This window comes from Rattus norvegicus, chromosome 5 (genome assembly GCF_021556685.1).
Source record: "Rattus norvegicus strain SHRSP/BbbUtx chromosome 5, alternate assembly SHRSP_T2T, whole genome shotgun sequence".
NCBI lineage: Eukaryota > Metazoa > Chordata > Mammalia > Rodentia > Muridae > Rattus > Rattus norvegicus.
Window position 1 is genome coordinate 3,481,336 of NC_141538.1, and position 15,079 is coordinate 3,496,414.

Genomic DNA, 15,079 nt, shown 5'->3' on the forward strand with positions numbered 1-15,079 from the left:
TCATCTGGATTAACAAAAAACCCAGGATAGCTAATACTATCCTCAACATCAAAAGGACTTCTGGGGGAATCACTCTCCCTGAACTCAAGCAGAATTAGAGAGCAATAGTGATAAAAATTGCATGGTATTTGTACAGAGGCAGGTAGATAGACCAGTCCGATAGAATTGAAGACCCAGAAATGAACCCACACACCTATGGTCACTTAATTTTTGACAAAGCACCCGAAACCATCCAATGGAAAAAAATAACATTTTTTTAGAAAATGGTGCTGGTTCAACTGGAGGTAAATATGTATAAGAATGCAGATCGGTCCATGCTTTTCACTCTGTACAAAGCTATATGTCCAAGTGGATCAAGGACGTCCACATCAAAACAGATACACTCAAACTAATAGAAGAAAGATTGGGGAAGAATCTCGAACACATGGGCCCTGGAGAAAATTTCCTGAACAAAACACCAATGTTTTATGCTCTAAGATCAAGAATAGACAAATGGGATCTCATAAAACTGCACAGCTTCTATAAGGCAAAGGACACTGTTGTTAGGACAAAATGGCCATCAACAGATTGGGAAAAGAACTGTCCCTATCCTACAACTGATGGGGGCTTATATCCAAAATATACAAAGAACCCAAGAAGTTAGACTGCAGGGTGACAAATAACACTATTAAAAAACGATTTTAATAGAGGAAAACAATTCATAGCTGAGGAATGCTGAATGGCTGAGAAACACCTGAAGAAATGTTCAACAACCTTAGTCATAAGGGAAATGAAAATCAAAACAAGTCTTAGATTTCACCTCACACCAGTGAGAATGGCTAAGATCAAAAACTCAGGTGAAAGAATATGCTGGCAAGGATATGGACAGAAAGGAACACTCCTCCATTTTTGGTGGGATTTCAGACTGGTACAACCATTCTGGAAATCAGTCTGGAATTTCCTCTGAAAACTTAATAATGACCTAACTGAGGACCCAGCTGTACCTCATTTGGGGATATACCCTAAAGATATCCCAATATATATACAAGACGCTGCTCCACTATATTCATAGCAGCCTTATTTATAATGGCCTGAAGCTGGAAAGAACCCAGATGCCCTTCAACAGAGGAATAGATACAGAAAATATGATACATTTACAAAATGGAATATTAATCAGCTACCAAAAACAATGACTTTATGAAATTCATAGGCAAATAGATGGAACTGGCAAATATCATCCTGAGTGAGGTAACCCTATTCCAGAAAAACATAATGGTATGCACTCATTGATAACTGGATATTATCCCAAATGCTCAAATTACCCTAGATGCACAGAACATATGAAACTCAAGAAGGATCACCAAAATTCAAACACTTCACTCCTTCTTTAATAGGCAAACAAGAATTCCCTTGAGAGGGAATAGGGTGGCAAAGTGTAGAACAGAGGCAGAAGGAACACCCATTCAGAGCCTGTCCCACATGTGGCCCATACATATACAGCCACCAAACTAGATAAGATGGATGAAGCAAAGAAGTGCAGGCCTACAGGAACCGAATGTAGATCTCTCCTGAGAGACACAGCCAGAATACAGCAAATACACAGGCGAATGGCATCATTAATCCACTGAACTGAGAACAGGACCCTCGTTGAAGTAATCTTAGAAAGGACTGAAAGAGCTTGTAGGGGCTTGACACCCCATGTGAACAACAATACCAACCAACCAGAGCTTCCAGCGACTAAGCCACTACGCAAAAACTATACATGGATTGACCCTGAGCTCCAACCTCATAGGTAGCAATGAATAGCCTAGTAAGAGCACCAGTGGAAGGGGAATCCTTTGGTCCTACCAAGACTGAACCCCCAGTGAACTTGATTGTACTGGGGGCAGGGAGATAAGGGGAGTAGGTTAGGGAGGAGAACACCTGTAGAGAAGGGCAGGGGGAGGGGGAGGGCGATGTTGGCCAGGAAACTGGGAAATGGAATAACATGTAAATAAGAAATATCCAAGTTAATAAAGATGTAAAAATAAATACCATTATTCATTAACCTTTGGAAAAATCATGCTTCATATTTAATAGATTCAATTATGCTCTTTCTGCAATACCTGTGAATCATGCCACTTTCCTTATTTAAAGCCTTGTGAGACACAATTTCTGATGCCATGTTATGCTAGGTAAGAAGACTTACAGACCCAAACTTCAGGAAAAGATTAACAGATCAAGAAGCCTTTACCTTTATCCACCAGTTTAAGTCTTATTATTCTGTCACCAAGCTTCTGGGTGAGAGTATGGCTGTGTGTGACCATTGTATTAACAATTGGAGGCAAATGGGCATGGTGGCATGTACCTTTACCCTTCAGACAAGCATATTTGCTCAGCCTGCTTTACATAGTTCCAGGAGAGACAGCAATATGTACATAGACTCTGTATAAAAACAGAATTAAGTAGATTATTTGTCCTTGTATATGTGCAATTTAGGAGGTATTCTAACTTCCCTTGATTGCCCCCTCCCAGGTTTCTTGAAAATACCCACACCTTAATAACTTACCAAGGAGGAAATTTGTTTGAGAAAAATATTCCTAATTATACTACCTAGCAATTTTTATATTTCTTTTCCAATTTTCTCATCAAACCTCACCTGTATGTGGATTTGTCCTACACTTTCTTTCATGGTGGGGTCAATTTAGCTGTGTCCTGTCCAATTCCCATTGCTTCAGTTTAAAGATATCTTTTTTTCAGAAAAAGAAGACTTACTCTGAAATGGAATGTACCTGGTTTGTTGGCCAATCTTCGTACACCTGTACTAAGAGTAAATCCTACCATTCCAATATCTTCTCATGAATTACCTCAGTGTATGTTCTGGTATGGTCTTAATGTTGTAATAAAACACTCAGACCAAAATCAAGTTTGACGAGGGAAGGATTTATCTGGTTTATTCTTCCACAGCAGAGTTCATCATTAAGTAAAGTCAGAGCAGGACCTAAAGCAGCAGCTGCAAGTACAAACCACTGAGAAAGATGTTGATATCTGTCTTGTTTTCTCATTCCTAAATAGCCTTCTTATACAGCTAGTATTGCTTTTATAGCAATCTGCAATCCCACAGTGGGTTTTCCCTAGCACAGCACTTGACAAATAAGAATGTCCCCTATGGACATGATGAGAGGCCACCCAATCTAATCTAGACAACCCGTCAATCAATGCTATCCTCTCAGATGACTCTAGGCCATGTTAAATAGATAATTAATGCTGATCAGGACAGCAAATCAGTATAGCGAATACACTTTAACAATGACACTATACTTCTCACATCCAGTTAACAGTCCGTCTTTCTTCTTTTCCTATCCACTGCTAAACCTGCTCTGATTATCCTGTATTTATTTTTCTTATTTTATTTGAATCCAGGAGAAGACGCACCTATGACTAGTTTCCTTTGTGAACGCTAGTCTTATATTATTTTGATCTATTGCATGACATTTAGGGTGCATCCACGTTATGAAGGAATATACATAGTTTAAGACTGGTGGACATTTTACTGGGACAGTCCCTTAGCTAATTTCTGAACTTAGAATTTTTTTTCAGCTCCAGCTGATTATATTTATTGGATATTTTTTATTTATATTTCAAATCGCATTCCCGTTCCCAGTTTCCCAGCCATAAGCCTCATATCCCATCACTCTCTCCTTCTATAAGGGTATTTCCCCTCCACAACTATCATTCCTTCACACACCCACCACTCTGACATTCCCCTACACTGGGAGGTCAAGCCTTGGCAGGACCAAGGACTTCTCCTTCCATTGGTGAACAACAAGGCCATCCTCTGCTACATATGACGCTGGAGCTATGAGTCTGTCCATGTGTAGTCTTTGAGTTGTGGTTTAGTTCCTGGGAGCTCTGGTTGGTTGGCATTGTTGTTCTTATGGGACTGAGAGCCCCTTTAGTTCTTTCAATCTCTTCTCTAATACCTCCAATGGGGACACGTTTCTCAGTTCAATGGTTTGCTGTTAGCACTCACCTATGTATTTGACAAGCTATGGCTGTGTCTCTCATCATGAGACAGCTATATCAGACTCCTGCCAATGTGCATGTATTAGCTTCATCAATATTATCTAGCTTTGGTGGATATATATATATATATATATATATATATATATATATATATATATATATATATATATATATCCCACATCTAGGGCAGGCTCAGAATGGCCATTCCTTCATTCTCTTTTTCCCCCTCTTAAGAAGGAGTGAAGCATCTACACTTTGGTCATCCTTCTTCTTCAGCTACATGTGTTTTGGGGATTGTATCGGGTAATTTGAGTTTTGGGGCTAATATCCACTAATCGGTGAGTGCATACCATGTGTGGTTTTCTGTGATTGGGTTACCTCACTCAGGATGATATTTTCTAGTTCAGTCCATTTGCCTATGAATTTCATGAAGTCATTATTGTTTTTGATAACTGAGTAGTACTCCATTTTCTAGATGTACCATATTTCTGTAACCATTCCTCTGTTGAACGGCATCTGGGTTCTTTTCAGCTTATGGCTATTACAAATATGGCTGCTTCAAACATAGTGGAAAATGTGTCTTTGTTTTATGTTGTAGCGTCTTTGGGTTATATGCCCAGGAGAGGTATAGTTGGGTCCTCAGATTTTGAAATATCTAATTTTCTGAGGAATCTCCAGAGTGATTTTGAGAGTAGTTGTAGAAGACAATAATCCCACCAACAATGGAGGAATGTTCCTCTTTCTCTGCATCCTCCCCAGCATCTGTTGTGACCTGAATTTTATATCTTAGCCAATTTGACTGGTGTTAGGTGGAATCTCAAGGTTGTTTTGATTTGCATTTCCCTCATGACTAAGAGTGTTGGACATTGCTTTAGATATTTCTCAGCCATTCGATTTTACTCACCTGAGAATTCTTTCTTTAGCTCTGTGCCACATTATTAATACGGTTATTTGGCTCTCTGGAGTCTAACTTCTTGAATTCTTTGTATATTTTGGATATTAGATGATCTATCAGATATAAGATGGGTAAAGAAATTTTCCCAATCTGTTGGTTGCCATTTTTTCCTTATGAGAGTGCCCTTTGCTTTACAGAAGCTTTGCAGTTTTATGAGATCCTATTTGTTTATATTTGATTTTAGAGCATAAGTCATTGGTGTTTTGTTCAGGAAATTTTCCCCAGTGTCCATGTGATCAAGACTCTTCCCCATGTTTTCTTCTATTAGTTTGAATTTATCTGATTTTATTTGGATATTATTGATCCACTTGGACTTAAGATTTCTACAGTGAGAGAAGAATGGGTCAACTTGCATTCTTCTGCATGTTGAAGATGACTCAGCACCAATTGTTGAAAATGATATTTTATTTACAATGTATGGTTTCTTTTCCTTTGTCAAAGATCAAGTGACCATAGGTGTATGGGTTTATTTCTGGGTCTTCAATTCTATTATACTGATCTACCTGCCTGCCTCTTACTAATACAGTTTTTATCACTATTGCTCTGTATTACTGCTTGAGGTCAGGATGGTGATTTCCCCAGACGTTGTTTTATTGTTGAGGACAGTTTTCTCTCTTCTGGGTTCTTGGTATTCCAAAATATTTTGCAAATTGCTCTTTCTAACTCTAGAAGAATTGAGTTGTACTTTTGATAGTGATTGCATTGAATGTGTAGATTGCTTTTGGCAAAACGGACATTTTTCACTATATTTATCTTGCCAATCCATGAGCATGGGAGATCTTTCTGTCTTCTGAGATCTTTCATCAAAGACTTGAAGTTCTTGTCATACAAATCTTCCACTTGTTTGGTTAGAGCCACACAGAGATATTTTACATTATTTGTGACTGTAGTGAAGGGTATCTTTACCAACGTCTTTCTCAGTCTGTCTATCCTTTGAATAGAGGAAGGCAACTGATTTGTTTGAGTTAATTTTATACCCAGCTACTTTGCTGAAGTTGGTTGTCAGGTTTATTAATTCTCTAGTGGAACTTTTGGTATCATCTATGTAGACTATCATATCATCTGCATATAGTAACATTTGAGTTCTTTCTTTCCACTTTTTTCCCTGTGACCTCCTTTCATTTTCTGATTGTTCTGGCTAGGACTACACTGAATTACACTGAATAAGTAGGGAGGGAAGGGGCAGCCTTGTCTAGTCCCTGATATTAGTGGGATTGCTTCAAGTTTCTCTCCATTTGGTTTAATGTTGGCTACTGGTTTGCTGTGTATTGCTTTTACTATGTTTCTGTATGAGCATTAAATTCCTGATCTTTCCAGGACTTTTTTCCTAAAAAGGTACTGTACTTTGTCAAACAATTTCTCAGCATCTAATGAAATATCATGTTTTTTTTTCTCATTTTGATTTTGTTTACATAGTGGATTATGTTAATGAATTTCTGACTATTAAACCACCCCTGCATCCCTGGGATGAAGCCTACTTGATCATGATGGATGATCCTTTTGATGTGCTCTTGAATTAGGTTCGAGAGAATTTTATTGAGTATTTTTGCATTGAGATTCCTAAGGGAAATTGATCTGAAGTTCTCTGTCTCTGCTGGCCCTTTGTGTGGTTTAGGTATAAGTGTAATTGTGACTTCATAGAAGGAATGGGAAGTGTATCTTCTATTTCTATGTTGTGGAATAGTTTGTACAGTGTTGGTATGAGGTCTTCTATGAAGGTATAATAGAATTCTGTAGTAAAGCCATCTTGTCCTGGGTTCCTTTTGTTTGGGAGACTTTTAAAAACTCCTTGTATTTCTGTAGGAGTTATGCGATTGTTTGGATGGTTTATCTGATCCCGATTTAACTTTGTTACCTTGTATCTGTTTAGAAAATTGTCCAGTTCAGTCAGATTTTTCATTTTTGTTAAATATAGGCTTTTCTAGTAGGATCTGGTGATTTTTTTTGAATTTCCTCTTATTTTGTTTTTATGCCTCCATTTGCATTTCTGATTTTGTTTATTTGGATATACTCTGTGTGCCCTCTGGATAGTCTGCATTTATCTATCTTTTTGATTTTCTCAAAGATCTAGCTCCTGGTTTTGCTTATTCTTTGTATAGTCCTTTTTGCTTTAAATGTCCCTTAAGTAGTATTTGTGTTCATGGAGGCATAACTTGAATATGATAAAAGGGTACATACTTGATTTTTTATGTCCTTGTTTTCAATACAGTAGTTGATTCCTTCTACAAATGAAGGATGCCTATTTTTTTCATTACAAACACAACTAACACAAGGAAATACATTTTGCTCAATTGCTTGTAATGTCACATCAGCATACTTCTGTGCCAAAGTAACTCTGGAAGATCAATTTTCATGGTTGCTCTTTTTTTCTGATTATAAAATATCTGAGTGCATTTAACTATTTTTTATTGTTGAAATTTGTGTGTGTGTGTGTGTGTGTGTGTGTGTGTGTGTGTGTGTGTGTGTGTGTGTTGGGGAGTTTTTGGAGGATAGAGGTCAATCTCAGGTGTTGTTTTCTGTCAATATCTACCTATACTCTCCATGCCCCCTTTATTTTTTAGGCAAGGTTTCTCCCTGTTACTGCCTAACCTGAAAGCTTCAGAGGTTACCATGAATCTACCTCTCCAGCACTGTGGTTATAAGGATAAGCTACCATGCCTGTGCCTGTGTGTTTACATAAGTGCAGGGAATTGACTCAGGTTTTTACATATGAACACATATTTTATCAATTGCGTCATCTCTGTAACCTTTATATTCTCTCAATTTTGAAATTCTGGTTTATTTAATCTGGCTTTTAATATATATGTTTCCTATAACATTCTTTGCAAGGTAAAATTAGTAGATTAATATTTAATGATGACCAAGATAACAAGGGAGCATGGTTAGTTGAGTAGCTTTTTTTATTGAAGCTTGAAAGATATTTTTTACTCTTTTTAAAATATTCATACTCCTTACATGTTATGTTTAGTAATTTTTAGCAGGATCTCCATTTATCATTAATTTTTTTTTGTGACCTGCTATGAGTTTTTGTTGAATTCTTTGGAATGTGTGAACAGACACTTTAGCATCCAGCAAGAAAGAAAGAAAGAAAGAAAGAAAGAAAGAAAGAAAGAAAGAAAGAATGAAAATGCCACTAGACATCATCTCTGGCTTCCAGCAGAGATTTCCCTGCTTTTTTGTAACCCATCTATGTTGTGCTGCCAGTGTATTGAAAATGTTTGTTGATTTACAACCTTTTTAGAATGGCCCTCAGCATTATAATCCCTTTGATATTATTAAAATTCTGACCAAACCATTTCAATACCTACATCAGAACTTATAAGAAATGTAGTTCTGCATACCCGGCCAGAGATTTCCGAAATCAGGAAGCATAAAGGTGGTCCTGGATTGTTTCCAAGAAGCTCATTTATGGGCATGGGTCTGTATTAAGAGGACATGAGCTTATATTTCTAGGATTTTGTGTTTTGGAAAAAATAATTAAAACAATGATACCTGATAGTAAAAGAAATAGAGAAAGTTTACTCAGGACAAGGAAGGCATTTCTAAAATGCTGGAATAAATGTGATACTGTAAAATGTACAGGGCACAAGAGTCCTGAATCTTTGTATGTCATTTACATAACATCTACCTTATATTATGCACCACACTTTTGTTTTTTCAAAAATGCCTCATAGCTTCAGCTTTGGTCTCTCCGAACTGGATTATTTCATATGTTAGTCTTTCTCTCCCCCTCCCTCTCCCCCTCCCTCTCCCCCTCCCTCTCCCCCTCCCTCTCCCCCTCTTTTTCCCTCTCCCTCACTCACTTTTCTACTAAAATCACATTGGTGGACTCTAAGTCCAACTTTGAGAATTATATTTGTAGAGAATTGACTCTTTTTGACAGTTAAGCCATCCAGAGATGACTACAGGGATATTCTTAAAAGATCCCATATTCAGAGTCACTCTTTGTTTATGGAGGGAAGCAGGGACTCAGGTACAGGAGGCTACTTCTTCCTGCAAAGTCTTGGACAGGAGAGCTCTTATTCTTTTCCAAAACATGACTGGTCCTATGCTGGACCACAGAGAGGAGAAAATATAACTTCTTCCAGGGGTACGGAGAGAACAGTCTGAATTTTGTGTTGCTCTGTTTCTTGGCATATCAAAAGGATTCAGGTACATGAGGGCACAGGTTTTCAGTCAGGGAGGTCAGTTTTGCACCATAGAAATCCACTGGTCAATATACAGAAACTGCGTGGGTTGGGCCTCCAGTCCCCATGTACTAAATGGACTGAACCATCTGGCAATTCCTCAATGGCTAACTGACTTCAATGGAGGACCAATCTATCTCACAGAAGATCTGGAGTATTCTGGGTGAGAAACATTTTTCTGCAAAATCCTTTTTGGTTGTTCTTTACTAAGCCAGCCTTGACTGTGCAATATCTCTCCCTCTACCAGAGGGAGAATCATGAGCTTACCAGAAGTAGTACACGACTTTATGGGCAGAGTTGGTGCTTTTGACAGTGGTCTTGGGATTGATTACTCCTCCTTTTATTTTAGATTTGGTTCTTTAACCAAAAATGAAACTGACCAACACACAGAGAGAAATACAGTCAAGAAAAGTGTAAAGATAGCCAGAGCTGGCCACCCTACAAACATAAACCGCACAATCCACTGATATTGGATCTTGAACACTAGAATTGAGGTTATGCCCACTCTTTAATATGTGTCCTGTATAGGAGGCATCATAAAGAGTCATTCAAATTTGCCAGTTTTACATGTCTTGCTGTTATTTTTTATTTTAGGGTAGAGGGGTGGGGAGTCTGGACTTGAAGTCAGAAAAGTTTGTGGAACCCTTAAACATCTCAGGGTGTGCTTCCCCAAGGAACTTTCTGATTTCTCTCTATTTTAGATCCAGAGGTAATTTAAGATACCCAGTATCCCAGCATCATTTCAGTCTCTGGGTATCTTACCGTTTCCTGCAGAGCATTTTGAAGGGATTCCAAAAGAGACCACTCAACCATTCTCTTAAAGCTGGCTAGAAAAAAAAGAATAAAGTACTTATTGCTGGCCTTTAGCTCTTAGAAGAACTTGTCTAAATCAGGAATCCTGGAACCTTTGAAACTTTTTTCTTTTATGCATAAAACCAGACCCCGTTTGTCACATTTTAGGTAGCAAGAAACAGAAATACAGAAGCAAATAACAAAGGTTAGTACATTTCCGGACTTTCCTGGAAATATGGGCTAGGTCTTGGATGAATCCTGTCTTTGTTTTCATTTTAGCAGGTATTGGGGCCTGGATTTTAAAAGTCATAATTATGCCTCTAACATGGTATTACTTATGCTAATGTCTGGAGATTGGCTAAATACTTTCTGTCTCTTTTGTGTTACATGTTAGCAGATAGTGTAACTTTGAAATTATGTTTGACATGCTTACTATTGCCCAAGTGTCAGGATGTAAAATCACTTGGAACCAAGCCAACTGTCATATATGAAGAATTATCATATTAAAGTAGCTGACACATAAAGACCTGCCTCAAATGTGGGGGACACTATTGTACCTATGGGAATCCTGAACTGAATGAGAAGGAGGAAGTAAGCTGAGCACAGCATTCATCTTGTTTTGCTTCCTGACTGTCGATTCAAAATAAATGACTTCCTCATGCATCTGCTACCATGTCTTACACACCACGATATGATGAACCCTCAATTGTGAGCCAAAATAAACTCTTTGTCCTATTTAAATTTGCCTTTTCTCCAGCATTTTGTCTCAACAATGTGACATGCAAAGCAATACAAGGATTCACCTCTAAACAGTGGTAGGATTTGTAGGAAAGTAATTAGAACAGGTATGACAGTGTGGTTTTTGTTTTGTTTTGTTTTGTTTTGTTTTTTGTTTTTGTTTTTGTTTTGTTTTGTTTTTTTTCCAAGTCCTTTGAGAATATATGTTCTACTATGCTTCACTTCCTCTGTAAATAACATGCTTATACAATTACCATCTCAGAGTCCCAACTATCTTGGCCCAATAGCATTGGTCCCTAAGGAGCAGATCACTGGGATGGCTGGGTCTATAATAACTGTAATGGAACTATTGGCACCTCACACTAGAGAACAGAGTGGGAAGTTCTCACAATCCTTACCAAGACGTCTAGCCATGACTCTGTCTTACCTTAATTCACCTCACATGATCTTGAGCAATACTAGTATTTGTAGAATCTGGAATGCTCATTGTAATTGGGACTTCTTAATGTGACTTCCATGAGGTCCTCTATACTGAACTAAGAATTTTAGTAATGTAGCTGTTTGAGGTATAAGTAAGTCCTCAATCTTTTTCTGTATTAGTAAGCCCAATAACATCACTGATTTCACACAGTAGACTTTGGTGGAATCATACTTCGTTCTCTCATTTGGTACATTATCTGCATGAATATATTTTGTTGGTTTCTCTCCTTAGAAAAAACAATGTAAAAATATAGATAATTTTGTTTTCTGTTCTTTTGTGTGTGTGTGTATGAATGTTTGTATGCTTGTTCTTTGTTCATGTTTCATGCATACACAGGTCAAAGAATGGCATCAGTTTAACCATATTTTGGTGCAGGGCTTTATTCATCTTTAAGCTCTTTTTACTTTGGCTAGTATGGGAGCCATCATACCCTAACAATCTTTCTGGGTTCCTTCCAAATAGTTGTCATTGCAGGAAAATAATGTGCAAGAATACCCTACATTTATCACCCAGTTAGAGCTATGTATCCAAGAGGCTTCAGGAATGGAACTCAATGGTGCAACACCATTTAAGCATATTCAGTGTATGCTGGCTTGTATCCACTGACATTTATGGAGTTTATACCACAGTGTTCTGAAAATAATAGGTCATTTTCTAAAACTGTCCTGAGGTTTATGGACACAGTGTTCTATGAAAACCCACAGAGCATTGTTCAAATGCCCTGGGTACAGTGAGTGTTTCATCTGAATGCTGGAAACAAGCAGTAGATATACAGTTGTAATTATGGAGAATGAGACTCCTTATTTACACTTTAATTTGCCTATATCTTTAATGAGTTCCTACTAATGAAACCAGCAAATTGAGAAGGCCATAACTGCTTCTATACTTTGCTGTTCTTATGAGCCAATTACAAGGCACTTCTCATTGCTGATTGCTGCAAACGCCAGGCTTTTTATGTGAAGCAGGTGTCTTTCCAGTAATAATGATCTTCTAATTTCCCACAGATAAGGAGGGGGATTTTAAAAGACAATGAGAAGACAACTCTATGCCCTTCTAAGAGCAGCAGCTGTTATGTGGTAACCTATAATCTGGATCAAATACTTTCACCAATGTAAATATTTCTGTTCCTTTTTTACTATCACTACATTCCAGAGACCATGGAAGCAAATGAAAATAACAGTTAAGTACACTTGTAATGCAAGAATAAGGATCAGAGTTTCCAAATGCATGTATTAAGCCAAATAAACACAAATAGTACAACACACAATCGAAAATTATCTGTTGATTAAATAGTTCACACCTGTGTGGTAGTTTGAATGAGATGTTTTCCATAATCTCAAGCATATGCGAACTTGGTCCCTTGTTGGTGCTGGTTTTTGGGGGAGCTTATGTGATATTGTCTTACAAAAAGAAGTATGTCACTGTGATTGGGCTTTACCTTGTCAAAAGGCACACACCATTTGTAGTGTACTCTTTCTGCCATCTGTTTACCTTTTGGGATATTGGCTCTCAGCTTCTTCACAAGCAGGCTTATTCTGACCATTATACCACTAACTGTAATGGACTCTTATTCCTCTACAAGTATAACCCACAAGTAAACCCTTCTACCTATAAATCACCTTAACTATGGTATTTTTTATAACAAGAGAAAAGTAACTAAGATGAAATGCTTCACTCTTTTCTTTTTGGTTTTGTGTGTTCATGTGTGTACATGTACATTATAGGTTCATATGCATATGTGCTTACATGTGGAGGTCAAATACAAATCTTGGAAATCACTCATCATCTCTTATCTGCCTTGGGTTCTTTGAGACAGGGACTTTCACTGCCCTTAATATCCCAGATAAATTATAATGTTTCATCAGTAAAATCCAATGTTCCATGACATTTTATCTCCCCAGTGTGGATGTGCCACCACATCTGGCTTTTATTATATGGGTTTTAGGAATTGAACTAAAGCCCTTTTACTTAGATGACAAGTATTTGTTCAAGTGAGCTATCTTCCTATCACCCATGAAAGTTTTTTCTTTCCTTCATGCTTCTTTGATATTAGAAATTTTCCAAACTAGAAGTCTGTATTAGTTACTTAGAAAAGTGAGAGAACATCATGGGAAAAACAGCTTATAGAAGAGAGTTTAAATGTGGTAACAGTTTTAGAGGAATACGTCCACACTGGTGGTGAAATACACCAGCACACTCAACAGTCAGCATCAAGAAGAGAGAGAATGGAAAGTAGCTTGAGGCTTTATACTCTTAATGCCCACACCAAGAGATATGCAAGGCTGCAGCACATCCTAAACCTCCCACAAGAGTGCCATCAGCTATGGTTGAAATACCAAGTTCCAGAAACTATGGGACATTTCTCATTTAAATGACCCAGCGATATTTCTTCTTGGAACTCCATTTATTAACCTAGTTTAATGTGATTATACAATAATTTAGGACATAAATAAACACGAGTCTTTCTATGAAAAGCCTTATCCCCCCCCACACACACATACATAAGGAGGTCCTAAAGCCACCACAAAACCCCATTAGTGAATTTTAGACGATGCCCTAAGCCCTGCCTGTTTTGCTTTCTACCCAGAGCAAGTTACATTCCATATACAAATATTGGAATAGAATCAGCAAATCAGGATTGAACATCTGCACTTATGTGTTAAAGGGTTGTTGTTGTTGTTGTTGTTGATGATGATGATGATGATGATGATGATGATGATGATGATGATAGTGTTGACAGAGTACCATTGTAGTACTGGTAGTTAATGTTGAGGATGTTTAAGGTGAGGTTGCAGAGCTTGTGAAAACCCTCATTTCCTGGCCAGTATTCTCTTAAGTATTGGCATAAAGCATCTCTGGGTGCTATGGATCAGTGGGAGGGGTCCAGGCAGTTGGTCCATGCTGGAGTCCCCTGCAACAGGAAGTTATCAGTCACAGATATAAATTACCCTTGACTTTCTTTTCATTTCTTCCATCTCAAACAATATTCAGAGTCAGACTTATCTCAAAGTGACCTAAAGTGTGGTGTTGGAGAGGATTCTTGGAGAAACTCTTGGGACTCTTGAGGTTTTTTTTTGTTTGTTTGTTTTGTTTTTGTTTTTGTTTGTTTGTTTGTTTGTTTGTTTGTTTTTGGATGAACTATGTGCTTTCTGGGGACTGGCCCTTTAAGAGCAGCAAATCCATCTCATAGCTTAGACATTGCTTTTCAATATCATACTTACTAGTAATATTTACAGTAATAGTAATATTTACAGGAGCTTATTTGGATCAATTTTTTTCTTGTCCTCCAGTCCAATGAAAATGTAAAAACACAAGAGTGTTACACACCTTCTTATGCACTCTCTATGTTTGCTTAGTACATAAAGTTATTAAGATGTTTAATATTCTACTCAGTTACACCTGTGGATATAGGCATGCAGAATCTAAAGGCCAGGATTTCTCTGAATGTAATCCAACAGAAAACTGTGCAGTTACCTAATCCTTATTGCTACAAAATGCAAAAGAGCAGCACCACACTTGGTTATGAAGGTACTGACACATACTTTCCCCCAGGATGAAATTTTGAAGAAAGAGCCTCAATACTACTAAAAGGCTTCAGTGCAACATATCACACATGGCATAAGAGGGCCTTAAAGGAAAAGATACTTTCTTTAAAATCTGTAGATGGAGAAATATTGAAAATATGTAAAAATAGACTACCAGTCAGCTTTATGTAGAAGAAAATCACAAAATTTTCAGGAATTTGATAGACTTAGATTGTACTATATTAAGGAAGGGGACCCAAGTCAGAAAAATAAAATAAAATAGTAATCACATTTCCCCTCATTTTTGATCTAGCCTATAATATGTACAAACATTCACACACACACACACACACACACACACATACACACACAAACACACACAAATGTGTGCATAATGGTATACATTTAGAAAAAAACG